At 47.0% G+C, this 13,339-nt stretch overlaps 1 protein-coding gene across 5 annotated transcripts in view; it reads left to right on the top strand.

Annotated features, from left to right (window-relative positions):
• Positions 1 to 7,456: 7,456 nt before the first annotated feature.
• Positions 7,457 to 13,339, top strand: part of FAM20B (FAM20B glycosaminoglycan xylosylkinase) — a 33,971-nt gene continuing 28,088 nt past the window's right edge. The window contains exons 1-2 of one of the 5 annotated variants that reach the window (XM_081026173.1): positions 7,480 to 7,593; positions 10,534 to 10,633. The gene's annotated coding sequence lies outside the window, so the exon portion shown is untranslated. Of the gene's footprint in view, positions 7,594 to 7,793; positions 8,303 to 10,533; positions 10,836 to 12,743; positions 13,264 to 13,339 lie in introns of those variants that run through there. The other 4 variants (XM_081026171.1, XM_081026170.1, XM_081026169.1 and 1 more) reach the window with 4 other exon arrangements.

Genomic DNA, 13,339 nt, shown 5'->3' with positions numbered 1-13,339 from the left:
GAGAAGGAGAAACTGCAGGCACGTTGAAAATAATGAACTTTGCCTTTTCGTGGGTGAGCTGCTGATGAGCAGGCAGCCAGCTACGAAGGCAGGCAGGATGTTCTGCCCTCAGCGTCGGGATAGGGCATCGAAGAAGATAATTCCAGTAGTTCATGAGTCCTCCAGAGCCCCTGGGTATGTAAACGTGCCACATATGTGACAAGCTGCCTGTTTTGCAGGTCTGTGCCACAACCCTTACAAAAATTTCTCAGTGGCAAATGAATGCAAACAACCTAAACGCCTGACCAAGGGAAGCCTACTAAATGAATTACAGCATATCTCCAGTACAGAATACCAAAGATCTTTTTAAATGTTGTAGCAGTTTAAGGAAACGTTGTAGTAAATGAGAATGTAATAACGTGGGAAGTTATGTGTGCTACACGTTGTGCATGCTACACCATGAAGTTAAAAATAAAAAGTAGATTTTAAAATAATATTTACAGGGAGTTCTGGGTAAAGATGGCAGAATAAACACGTTGGTTCCTCCTCAATCCCTACTAAAACAATAATAAAAGGAGTTTTTCCCTAAATAAGCTCTTTATTAGAATCTTAGCAGTGATATTAACAAACACAGAGTCTCCACAATTATAACAACGAAATGAAAATGTGCTTTAAAGCAAGACTAAAGAAACGTAAACCTGGGCTGTAACTAAGGTCTCAAAGGGTGTTTTTTTAAAGGCATGCATACACCTGCGAAGACAGGGAGGAAGAAAGAGGAGACAAAAGGACAAAATTTGGAAGCACATGGACAAAATGTGTTCCACGTAGGAGAGTTCACGGAGCTTTCCAGCATGATGTGAAGGCAGACCAGGCACAAGGAGCACAAAAGTCTACGTGGGAGCAAGTCAGCAAGCTCCAAGGAAAGATTTGTTAAAGGAGGTGAAATTGTTAAAATATATGTTTCAGTTTGTAGGGAGGAGACAGAGTCAACTGGCAGAGCTTTTTGGATTGAAATAATAATAATAAAACTGAAGAAATGAAACAAAGCAGTCATTAACTCCAAAAAAAAAAAAAAAGAAAGAAACAAAAAGGTAATTGGAAAAGGACTCTATCCATCAGGGCCTAATCAGAAAATAGAAACTAGACAGTAATTTGAAAAGAGAAAGTTGAATGCAAAGAATTATTAACTGTAACCGCGGATTGGCGTAAGGAGAGATTGGCTAATGAAAAGTGAACAGAACTCTCTAGGACACAAAAATAGCAGATACGAGGACCAGCCACCACCCTCCCAGCTGGGATAGAGTGCCAGGGCTGAGATCCAGATGGCTGGAGAGGGCACAGTCGTGGCTCACTGAGTAACAGAGAGTCGGCATGAGGCTGCCATGAGGGGACTTGCCGGAAATCTCCAAACTTCTCAAAATCCACCCTCTAGGATACTAGGGAAAGCCATTTATGGAGCAAGGTCTCCCTGGAAGCTCCAGGAGGGGTGCTGGGGGATGCAGCTGGCCCCTGTGCCCTACAGGACCTTGGCCACCTGCCAGTGGCACTCCAGAACCAAGAAGGAAAGACCCTTTGCTCCTTGCATTGCCTCTCCAGCACCCTCCGGTGGCAAAGCTTACACATGGTGCCATCCAGCAAAGAAAAACAATCTAAAAGGTCCAATATGATTTTCACAGAGCCAGCAATAAAGGGTGAGTTGGAGCTGAGAGGTCATAAATTAATAACTGGCCCAAAGATCTTAAGATTATCATGAGAAATAAAATGAGGCCATTGATGTGATGCCCATAGCGGGGCTTGGCAAACAAAACAGGTTCTCATTTCATGGTAGTTACTGTACTGACTGGGTGGTTAGTTGGCTATCAGCCAAGAAGGCTTTCAGTGTGTTCTTGGGCAGCTAAATGGGCTAGCAAAGAAAACAATGTCAGTTGTTTTTAGATAATCTTGGAGTCCTTAGAGTTCGACTGTGAGGTCCACGTGGCAGTTAATACTGTGGGTGGAATGAAGAGTAAACTGGAATGGGAAGAGAGAGAGATGAGAAAATCCAGCAGCAAATTACTGCCATAGTCTAGGAGATAAATGAGGCAGGTGGCAGTGAGTGGTGGCAGTGGTGATGAAAATGGGGGAGCCTCATGCCACTCCCTAAGGAGACAGGAAGGCTCTAAAGACTGGCCTTAGCCATGGCAGTGGGTGACCCACGGGTCAGAAGGTGGATGGCCTTTAAAGGAAAAGTACATTTCAGAGCAAAGCATCCTCACCTCCCTTTGTAAACTGCCTCACTTGGGAAGCTCGGGCTGCATGTAGCAGGGACTCTGACCAGCCATTCATTCCTCAGACACGCTCACAAGTTGGAAGTAGACGGTTCCAGGTTTGGTGAGTTCAATGGCTCAGAAAGGATCCAGGTGGCAAGAATGTGGAGCTGCTGCCATTCTTATGCTGCTGGTATGTGTGTAAATTGGTGCAACCCCTTTTGAAAAGGGGCACTACTGCTGACGCTGAACATAAGCATATCCAGTGACCCAGCGGCAGCTCCACTCCTAGCTAAACCCAAACATTCCTGATGGCACAAGAATGCTCATGGCACGACCAGTTGTAACAGCCTCCCACCCCCACCCCCCAAAAAAGCCTGGAAACTACCCACATGTCTATCAAGAATAAAAATCAGTCAATAAATTGTCACATAGCCTCCCAGTGGAATTCTGTTCGGCAGTGAGAATGAATGTTCTCTAACTACACATGACATGGGTGCACCTCACAGACATACTGTGGAATGGAAGACACCAGACACAGAAGAGTACTATGCCTTTGGGAAACGACTTATCGGGCAGGGTCCAGTCAGGTTCCATGTATATGAGGTATGAGAGCAGGCAAACTCGTCTGTGATGTTAGGTGTTAGGTGTCTACCTTTGGGGGCAGGTGGTGAACAGAAGGTGCTAGTTACCCAAGGGTGTTCAATCTATGAAATTTCATGGAACTGCATGTGTGTAATTTTCTACATATGTTACACTTCAGGAGCTTAAAAATGCAAAAAAAAAAAAAAAGTGGTACTTTCTAATTTTCCTTTCTGCCTTCTTCAGAGGGTTGGCCTCATTTTTAGCTCCTACCTCATGGTTGTAAAGCAGCTGCCAGACTGCATACATAACCTCTTCACAGAGCTGCAGCCAAAGGCATTTTCCCTTGTCATTCTCCTTTTAGTAAAAAGGACAACCTTTTCCAGAAACCCTCCAGGTGATTTCTTCTCAGGTCCCATTAGCTGTGTGGTGGGTCACGTGTCCATGTTTCTAGCAGGATGGGAAGCTGGAAAAACACGTTCTGGCACGTCCAGCCCCTACCAGAGGCTGGAAGGAGAAGGAAGGGTGAGGGAGTGCTTGCACGGTGGGAAACAGTGTCTACCCCATAGAGTCAAGCCATGCATGCTCCTGAAAGAGTTAACCACTAGCCAGACCCAGAGACAGAGCTCCTTTCTGATAGGGAGGGCTAGGCGGGTGAGAAGGTGATCCCAGCTCCTCAGAGAACCACGTCCAGTAGGTATCAGGAGGCCTGACCGGACTTGGAATCCAATCTCGAGTTCTGAGTCTACTTGCACAAGCTGTGTTCCTCTGGGCGGGTTACTCAACTCTGGACCTGTTTCTATGTCAGCAACATGAGGAGACTGGCCTAAATCCAAGGTCAGTACATCATTGCATGAGACGTCACTACTTTGAGGTCCTTGAAAGGAGGACATTGATCTGCTTTTGTTGGTGTTCTTGAGGTTGGTTTGCTTCCTTCTGTAAGCACTTTTTAAAAGCAACATTCTCATAAAATGTTCTCATAAAAATTCTCTACCGTCTTGACACACTCTCCATTCTCTCCCTCTCTCTCTTTCTCTCTGCCCCCCTTGTCTCCCCACCTTCCTCCCTCTCTCCTTCCCTCCCTGTTGGACCTAACTAGGGAGTAATCCATCCTCCACTACCCCCCACACAACACACCACGTGAGCATCAAGTAGGTACTAGAAAGGGCCACCAGAATCAAATTTTTTTATATAACTAATACTTTCCTTGAACTTATAAAGAAATGGGATTTGCCTGAGAATAACTTACTAACCTACTACCAACTGACTTCACTGAATAGGTAACAAGCATCACCGTTGATGATGGGAGTTTAGTTCAACCACCTATGTATGCCTCCTTACTCAGTGCTCCTAGCAGGGAACGAAGGGACATGTGTGCTCCTTCACTCACTAATCTCTTGTGACTCTCTCCCAGGCTCCTAGCACCTTGGAACAGCACGAGCTTTCCTACAGCTCCCTTCAACTTGCTTGATGTAGAATTCACTTCATTAGTGTCAGTAGGATCCATCGTTGTGGGTGTATTTTCTTAACAGAAGGAGGGGTTGTGTGGTGTTTTGCGTTCGAGCAGGCAGACATCCTGAGAGGATACTCTCCTTATACCTTGGGGAAGCCTGTCCCGGGGCTTGACAAACTGTCAGAGACTTGGAAATTCTGAATCAGCTTAAGGAAAATGCTTACTATGATGAAAGGACCAAGAACAAAGCCTCCAGTGCTACCGATTTCCCATGTCTGTGGGACCTGTTCTCCTACAACTTCTCTTTTGAGTGTTGAGGGTCTACCATGGACCATGCACAGTGTTCGTGCTACTGAAGATGCAGATACGAAGAAGACACTGTCCTCAGCCTCGAAGGGCTTATAACCCAGGGAAAGGGGTCAGATATATCCCCAAAGATGTCAATACAAACCATATTTCAAGAGAGGTACAAACAAGGTACTGAGTCTCAGAAGCCCAGTTAAACACCCACAGTTAGAAAGGTCAGGAAAGGCTTCATGAGCAAGTGGCATTTGAGAGAGACGTAACCTTTTCACAGGTGGAGTTGGAGGGGCTGGGGGGTGAGGTGGGATCTCCCCACTACCATGGGGGCAGGGAAAAGGGACGGCCTCATAGAGCAAGTGAGCCCTTTCGGGTGGAGGGTAAGGAATTAGCAGAAAATGGGCCTGGAAAGGTGGACTGATTGGAAATTCCAAGCAGTGGAGTTGCCATTGGAGTCTTGAAGCTGTGGACAAGCCACTGGAGAGTCCTGCAGTGGGATTTCTCTGCTAAGGATATGTGTGTGCCACCCTTGGCTGGAGGGGGACAGCCAGATTTCTGCTCTGATTTCAACTCGATGCACTTCAACACATCAGTGCAGAGAAGGGACCTGCATGAGGCAGGCATTCCCCAGGTGGAAATAAAGATGAAGTGAAGTCAGACTGTGTCTTTTCAGAGCCTGGCAGTGTGGGGACAGGAAAGAGAGAGGCAAAGGGGGAGATTAGACAAGGCTATCTAAAACACAAGACATCCCACGAGTTGTGAAAGAGTTCCATGGAAGTCTTGGCAAAGTGCTCAGACCATCCTAGTGGGGTTCTGCCTGACCTTCCGTTCTGTTGCTCAATATTAGACTGGAACGTTCTCCAGGACAAGAACCAGGCCTTCCTTGTCTTTGCACCGCCTGGGTCTAGGGCACTTGGGAGATGTTCACTGGATGGAAGTCGGGAAGGGAGGGAGGGAGCGAGGGACACCTCTCCCATCGTGTGTCCTCTGCTGAGGACATCTGTCTTAAGTTCACATAGCACTGCTTGACTTTGGTTCATTTTGTCCCTCTCGTCTCCCACCCATCTATGTTCGCCCCACTCCTGCCTCCCTGGACCTGGATTCTTTCAGCGATCACAGAGTCTGTGCTGCATAATTGAAGCCTCCTGTATTCCTTGCAGCTGTTTCCTGTGTGCTAGTCATGCCAGCTCTTTGAGGGCAGAGTCCCCTTCTTTCATGACTGCATCTGCCACAATACCTAGGCTGTACTGACTGTTGATTGGTTGGGAAACAAGGCCCATCCCAGGAGGAGAGGACAGTGACTGACATCCTGGAGTGCCAGGCGCTGTGCTGTGTGTACATTCCCAAAGAGCCTGGATCATGTGGCCCAGTGAGGAGAAAACTGGAGGACAGAACAATTTTGTCATCCGAAAATATTCCTCTGATGTCCTTAACGATGGGAGAGGCAGAAGAATCACTAGGAAACTGAGGCTACGGGTGGTGCTGACCCTCTCCTTGGCAGTTACAGTTGGACAGTCCACCCTTGCTGCTCTTGTCAGAGTTACAGGCCAGAAAGGAGAGTCCTTTGGGGCAAAGCATCTCAGGGGAACGGTTGATTGGCCCTTCAGCTTTATGATCTGATCGTAAAGGTTCAGGGAGATTAGCTGACTGTAGGCCGAGCGGCCTACAGTCAATCGTTTCAATAATAATTGAAATAATCCAATTATTTCTCTAGGATCTCCTGATAGTAAGTGCTCAGTAAACACACACATGAGTAATAACTACCATTATATAATAATTTGCAAGTCCTTTCCCCACGCATTCCCTCATTTAGTCGTCACAATAACCCCGTGAAATAAGTACTATGATTAACTCTCGTTTTCCAGATAAGATACTGTGAGCGGTTAAGTGGCACACCCAGGATCATACAGTCAGTACGTTCTTTCCCTGACAGACACACTGCGGTTTAAATGAACTATACAGGCTGGAAAAGAAGTCAGCTCCATCCTGCCTCCATCACACATCTTAACCCGCAGAGCAACGTGCATTATAGTGTTTCAGGGACAGGTACACTTAAGGCCAAGCTCGGTGTAGGGTGAATAAATGGACAGATGTATTACACCGTGGATGCTCTGTACGGAGTCAATGGAAACAGCTTCAGGGGAGGGAGAATCTTGCATTCAAACCATTTACGGGGAGTCTACGGGGGTCTGGTATTAGAGACCCAGACACGACTGCCCTGTCCTCATGGGGCTTACAGTCCATCTCAAGAGACAGACGTTAAACAACTGATATTACAGTAAACTAATCACAATTTTGTTACCGCTAAATGTCGCAGGGGGCTTTGCTCTGGTCCGAAGGAGGAGCGGTTTGTGCTCCCAGTAGGAAGGCTTGCCTCTTCTGCGCAGGGAGATGCATTTAGATAGAAGCAGGTGTTGAGGCAAATGAAAAGGGCAAAAGGAGGAGAAAAATTGCGTCTTACAAATAGAATTTGACCTGAGGGACCCCCAAATTTCCAGTCCCGCTACCTAGCTGCCGGCTTATCTAGGGAAATCAGGAAAAAGCGAAGGTGGGAAAGAAGTGAGAGCTCAATTTCTGTGGGCGGGGCGGGGCGGGGCTGGGCTGCCGGAAGAAGGTGAGAAAGAGCCCGGGTGGAGCGTTCAGTGGGGCCTGCCAGGAACGGAAAGGGTTAAGGGGGCGGTCCGGAGCGGAGCCGATAGGCCCGCCCACCGGAGGGCGGGGGTGGGTGGGGCCTCGCGGAGTGAGCCCTCGGATTGGTCGTGGGGTAGGCTTTACGCTAGGACGGTACCAACAGACGGGAGACGCGGAGGCGGGGGGTGGGTGTGGGACGAGCGGCTCAGCGCCGGGAGAGGTGGCCGGGGAATGGCTGGGCCGGGGGTGGGCGGGAGCCGTAGCGGCGGCGGCGGCGGCGGCTGCGGCGGGGGGAGGTGAGCGCGGCGTCGGGCGGCCCCTCCCCGGAGGCGGCGGGGGCGGCCGGGGCCCCGCCGCACCGCACGGCGCGGGCGGCCATGGAGTGAGCCTAGCGCCCAGCAGGTGAGTAGCGTGCGGGCGGGGGAGGGTGCGCGACCCTCGCCACCCGGCGGCGGGCGGGAAAGTGCGGCCGGCACGCGGGGCCGGGCGCCGTGCGTGGCCCGCGCCCGGCAGGGACCGCTTGGGGGCGGGGCGCGTCCCTGAGGGGCCGGGGACCGGTGCCCCCAGACGTCCCCAGCGGGCGCGGGCGGGTCCCAGACGGAGAGCGGCCCGGGCCGCGCGCCCCGCCTCGCTGGCTCCCAGGCCGGCTCCCGCGGGCGGTCGCGGCTGGAGGGACGCGGCCTCGGCCCGCGCCTGCTCGGCCCGCCGGGGGCGCGGGCCCCACCTGGGGACGCCTCGGGCCGTCTAGGGTCCTTGTGGTGACCGACCCCCGCTCCTGCATGCGGTCCCCCGAGGCGGTGGCCCCGGTCCCGCCCTTGGGTCTCGCCGGGCGCCCTGTGCAGCGGCCCGGGGAGGATCGCGCGCCCGTGGGCCCACCTCGTGGCCGGGAAGCGCGAGTGACCGGCAGGCCCCGGGCGGGAGGCGGGGTGGCCGTGCCCCCCGCGCTCGCAGTCGGGAGCGACTTAAGGAAATGCTGCGGTGGTCCAAAGTGGGCTGCGCTGGAGATTTTATTTCCGGGTGTGATGGCCCCGCGATGAAGACCCGAAACGTTCATCAAGGATGAATGCGAGCAGTTGTGGAGCTGCGTCCTTGATTGTGGGATCTGATAAGAGTGAGTTTCATTCTAATCAGGCGTCTGTTACCTGCACGTCTTCTGGTTGGAAGAGGAATAGAAGCAAGTTGGAGGGGAAGTGGAGGGGACAGGGCACGGGTTGTCGTTGCAAAACTGTTAGCCCTTTGAGTGATCATATCATCCTTTGGAAGGCTGGAGACTTCATAATCTGGGAAAATGAGAGATGCGACTTGGATCTAGGGTCAGGTTTCAGTATCGTCTCCACCCAGCCCGTTTCTCTCTGCAGGTTTGATTTCTCACCTTGAAATAACTTGTAGGACTTTATAATATGTAATTTAGTCATTGTGATTGCTGTCTACTAATTGTTGCTGTTCTCCTTGTGTTGTAAAATAATGCATACGTTTCACTGCGGTTGATTTTTTTTAAATTGGGTTTGAGAACTCTGTGTGCTTATGTATTATTAATTCAAACGTTCAGTTGAGTTTGTGCAGGACCTTTGAGCTAAGCCTTAGAGCACTTAGGTGACATGTATTGTTTTTTATTATCAAGACGCATATGTTTGAGAAACTGAGGTACAGATGGTAGAGATGCTGAATTATTTGCCCAGATTCAGAGCCAATCTAACATAGACTTCAAATTAAACTAATGTTTTGTGTTAAATTAGCAAGTTTTCTGAAGTTTGTGAAGATGTTGGACTTTGGCTCCTAGAACCATACAGTGGAATCAGTCAACAGGCGGGCCTTCCTCATTTGAAAGTGCTTATCAAAGAATAAAAAAGTATTTAAGTAATCCAGACTCAGATTCACACTCAAGTGCAGTGATAGAAATGGATGGAAATAAAAGATGATTGAGAAATCTTGGAGCTCGCAGCTCTCCTTCAGTGTGGCTGGTGAAAATGTGACAGTGATATATTCTGTTTGTTTCTCTGGAACCAGTAGAAAAATAGCTATGATTTGATTAAAGAATGAAAATTTGAAAACACATGCCCTGCTTTTCTTTCTGGGTACTTTGAATTAGGGAACAAACATCACTCTTTACTGTTTCTATCGTCTGATCCTTTATGTCATAGAATTAGGTTGAATTGATAATTCCCTGACTTCTGGTATGTTCTTTTGATTTGCACCTGTAGACTCCAACTCTTTCACATAGCCCTAAAGCTGCTTTTTATCTTTTCTGACTTTTGAATTTCTAAATGAAATTTTTCTTTCTTTACTTACAGGACAGACTTCAGCTTCTTAGAACACTTTGTGTGCCCGCCATTTCAGCAGTATAAACCCTGAAGCCAGATACTTCAGCTCTTGAATTGATACCATGTTTCCCTGAAAATAAGACCTAGCTGAACCATCAGCTCTAATGTGTCTTTTCCGGTCTTATATTAAAATAAGACCAGGGCTTATATTAATTATTGCTCGAAAAGACACATTAGAGCTGCTGGTCCGGCTAGGTCTTATTTTCAGGGAAACAGGGTAACTTTTTAAAATGGTAACCAAAGTGGTTGTCTCTTAATGATTGCCATAATTACATAATAGAAGCAGGAGATTGCTCTTTGTATTCTGTGGTCATATTTGCAAGCAAGAAAAAGGAGATGGTCTTCTGAAGCTGATGTCAGGTCAGGCTGGGGCTAAGTGCCAAGTGGTTTTGGAGATGGAGTGAGGAGCATAGTTGCAATAAGGCAATATAGTTTGTTGTAATAGTGATAACAACAGGTACTTTTTTCTCTGAGCCTAACACACAGTGGATGTGCAGGAAATACTGGGTGGTTGAATGGAAAACAGTATGAAGGCAGGGGAAATAGTCTAATGCATATACTAAATTGTTTAGGTTTTCTTTTTGTGGGGAAAAAAAAGGCAAGGAAAATGTGTCAGATTCCTGTTGAAAATACGCCGTTGAGATGGGTATCTGTAAATGGTGTTACTTTCTGGAGCCGCCTTGAGATTTGATTGTGTGATTGTATGGTGCTCTAGCAAACTGCAGCTTGGGAGCAGCGTGTGTTGCTTCAATCAGGTGCAGCTTCCCAGACTTGCTTCTGCAGCCTTCTCTGCCTAGGCTAACTGAGCAGTTGATTGGTAGTTGGTATTTTTGCATTAACAGAAGAACTAGAGCTCTTAGTAAGGGCCATGTCAGTATCATTGACCCTGATGGTCCATCTTCTCGTCCCCTGTGTTGATGGTGGGAGAGGGGCACCTCTCTGAAGTGCTTTAGCAGCTCCTCATTCCACACCTCTCTCTCTTTCTCTCTTCCTTCCTTGAACTGCCTCTGTATCCCCCAAGGACTAATGGATTCATCAGCACAGACCTGGAGTACAGAACACAAGACCTTACTTTGCAACTGAAACTAGCTTCTGACCAACTACCAATGTCAACGTGACTGGTAGGAGCCATCTAAGAGACAGTATAATGCAACCATCAAACTTGACGATTTTGTCTTTCTTACCCAAAAGCAAAAGAGGAAAGGCCTGGCGCTGAACCTGCTGAGTCTTGGGGTGCATCTGTCATCCCAGTGGGAGATGAGAAATGGAGGCTGACATAGAAAATAGCTTTGGTGTGTTTGGGCCTCTGTAATTTCTGGCAAGGTAACAATCCTAATGAGGGGAGGATGTTAATTTTGGTACATTATATTAGGTTGGTGCAAAAGTAATTGTGGTTTTGCAATTGTTTTTAACCTTTTAAACTGCAATTACATTTGCACCAACCTAATAAAAGGAGGTCAGGGAATGTGAAATGATGAATGTGTAACAGAACCAAGTACAGGTGAGGCCATAAGGTCTTATCATTCATTCCATGTTCTCAAATGCTGACTTTCTGCTTTATGTTTATAGCAGTGCACCATTTATCTACTATTGTTAGGGAACATATTATAGTATTATGTGCAGATATTCTTTTTTAGCTATACTGTTTGTGGAAAAAAATTTACAATGTATTACATGCTTTGTTTGCTTTTTAAACAAGATAGTTTAACCTTTGTTGACTCAAGGTCATTACTAGCATCCATTACTTACAGTAATCAAGAGGGGCTTTGAGGCCATTGAGATATGTAGGTTGCCTACCCCCTCTGATTTTTGAATTCTTGAATATGCTTTTAAGAGCCAATGTGCCTCTTCTTTCAGAGGCGGGAAAACTGTACTTTTGTTGTTAGTGTCCCTGCCGCCCTCTTTTTTATTTGCAGCTTCTGATCTTCTGTGGAGTAGCAACCCAGATAACTCTGCTTCCTGAGTTTGATTGTAACAGCTGAATAGATCTAGTGAGGGTCTAGTCTCTTCTCTGTTAATGGTTGATTCGGGCTGCCCAAAGTCCTTTTATTTCTTATTCCTCATCCTTGGTTTAGATGGTGAACTTTGCACTCTGTATAAGTGTATGTGTGTTCCTGTAGTCCTTTGTGTAGAAAAAAGAGAATGAGATGGAAGTAAGTCCTGGTGTTGGTTCTCGTTTCAGAAAGCATTGCCAGTGATAACGGAAGCTCCAGTCCCAGCCCTGTCTGTGTCGTTCGTGGGCAGTGTCTTGGACCATCTCCAGTCTTCTGTTAGCATTTCCAGATCATCTTTACTCCCAATCCCAACCAGTGCCAGGAACCAGGCTTGCAATAGCATTGCCTTGAAAGCTGGAAGCAGGGTATACAGGAGGCAGCAATTTAAAATTGAGCATATAAAATTGGTATACATAATTGATATTTCCGTGTTTTCTACTGTACTGTATATCTGAATCCATCCATGATAGGACTCTGTTTCCCTGTATCTGTAAAAAGAGACCATCTATAAACCAAAGAGCTGAAAACATTCTTATAACCATAAAGGCCACTCCCCTTGCTCTTCACTCTTTTTATTCAACAAACACTTAAGGAGCAGCTCTCGGGTGCCCTGCACTGTGCTAGCTTACTTGGGGGCACAAAAAGAGTAAAACATGTCCCCTGTCCTTGAAGAACTCAATAATACTCGTATAGTAAAGGAGATAGTCATACCAAAGAAGTGTGTGTGTGTGTGCGTGTGCGTGTGTTAGCAAAGGGATCAGGCCTGGAGCCACGCAGCTATAATTCAGCACAGACCTGCTTGAGGTGCTACTATTTCTAAAGTGATCTGTGGACTGTCTACTTGACACCCCTAGAACATAAGTTTTAAGAACGTGAAGGGTTATCGTTGCATAAAGTCTATATATCTTTTTAAGAACTGGAGTGAACTGAACAGGAAAGATGGACAATATGAAAATCGGAAGGAAAGTGTTGTATTATTTGAAATGTGATCTTTCCACACTATATAGGAATTACATTCTATAAAACAGCCTTAAATGGTCATACTCGTATACTGACTCTACAGCAGTGAAACACCTGCTTGGGAAGGTTCATTATTTCTGGCCCATGTGAGACAGAATGCAAATTCTTAGGCATTTCCAGAGTTTCTAGATCAGGGAACACTGCCTGTGTTGATTTTTTTAGAACAAATCTGGCTAACAGTATGAGCTAAAGATTTTTTTTCTTTTCATTTTTCCAGGAAGAGTTAGAGGGTTGCCCTAAATCAAGGTTTAAATGGGACAGGTGGCAGAACTTGATTTTTTCAAAGAAGGAGCACATGTGATTGCCTAGTTCATTTTCACTGTCACACCCATGGAGAAAGGCTTCCGTGATGCTTCATGAATGCTGGTGATGGTTTCAAGTTGGCTTCCTTCGCAGGGAACTGTTAAGGGATTTCACCTAAAGGATTCCGAATTTACAGACAGGAATAAATGTTTCAGTGGAAGTGAAAACGGGAAAATTGAACACTCCGACCAATTTGGGCTCTATGGAAACAAGATTTTCGTTACCTGTAACTTTTAAGTTACTCTTCAGGCTTATCTTCAGAGCTTAAAACCATGCAAAGCTGTCATCTTTAAAACACAGAGCTGAGTTTCCAAACTGAAGAATATTGTGGAAGGCTTTCTTCCAACCTTTTTTGTGAAACAGAATAAGTTCACTCTTCCCTTGTGCCTCACATCGAACGTGGTAGAATTAAACTTCGTGGAGGAGAGAAACAGGTTGGTCACATTAGTGCCGGAGCCCCCCAGTCTGCTTCACATGGTACCACTCTGAAGATACCTCTTGCCTACGGTC

This window comes from Rhinolophus hipposideros, assembly GCF_964194185.1.
Source record: "Rhinolophus hipposideros genome assembly, chromosome: 19".
Lineage (NCBI taxonomy): Eukaryota > Metazoa > Chordata > Mammalia > Chiroptera > Rhinolophidae > Rhinolophus > Rhinolophus hipposideros.
The sequence above is the reverse complement of the archived record's forward strand: the minus strand, read 5'-3'. Positions and strand labels throughout refer to the sequence as shown.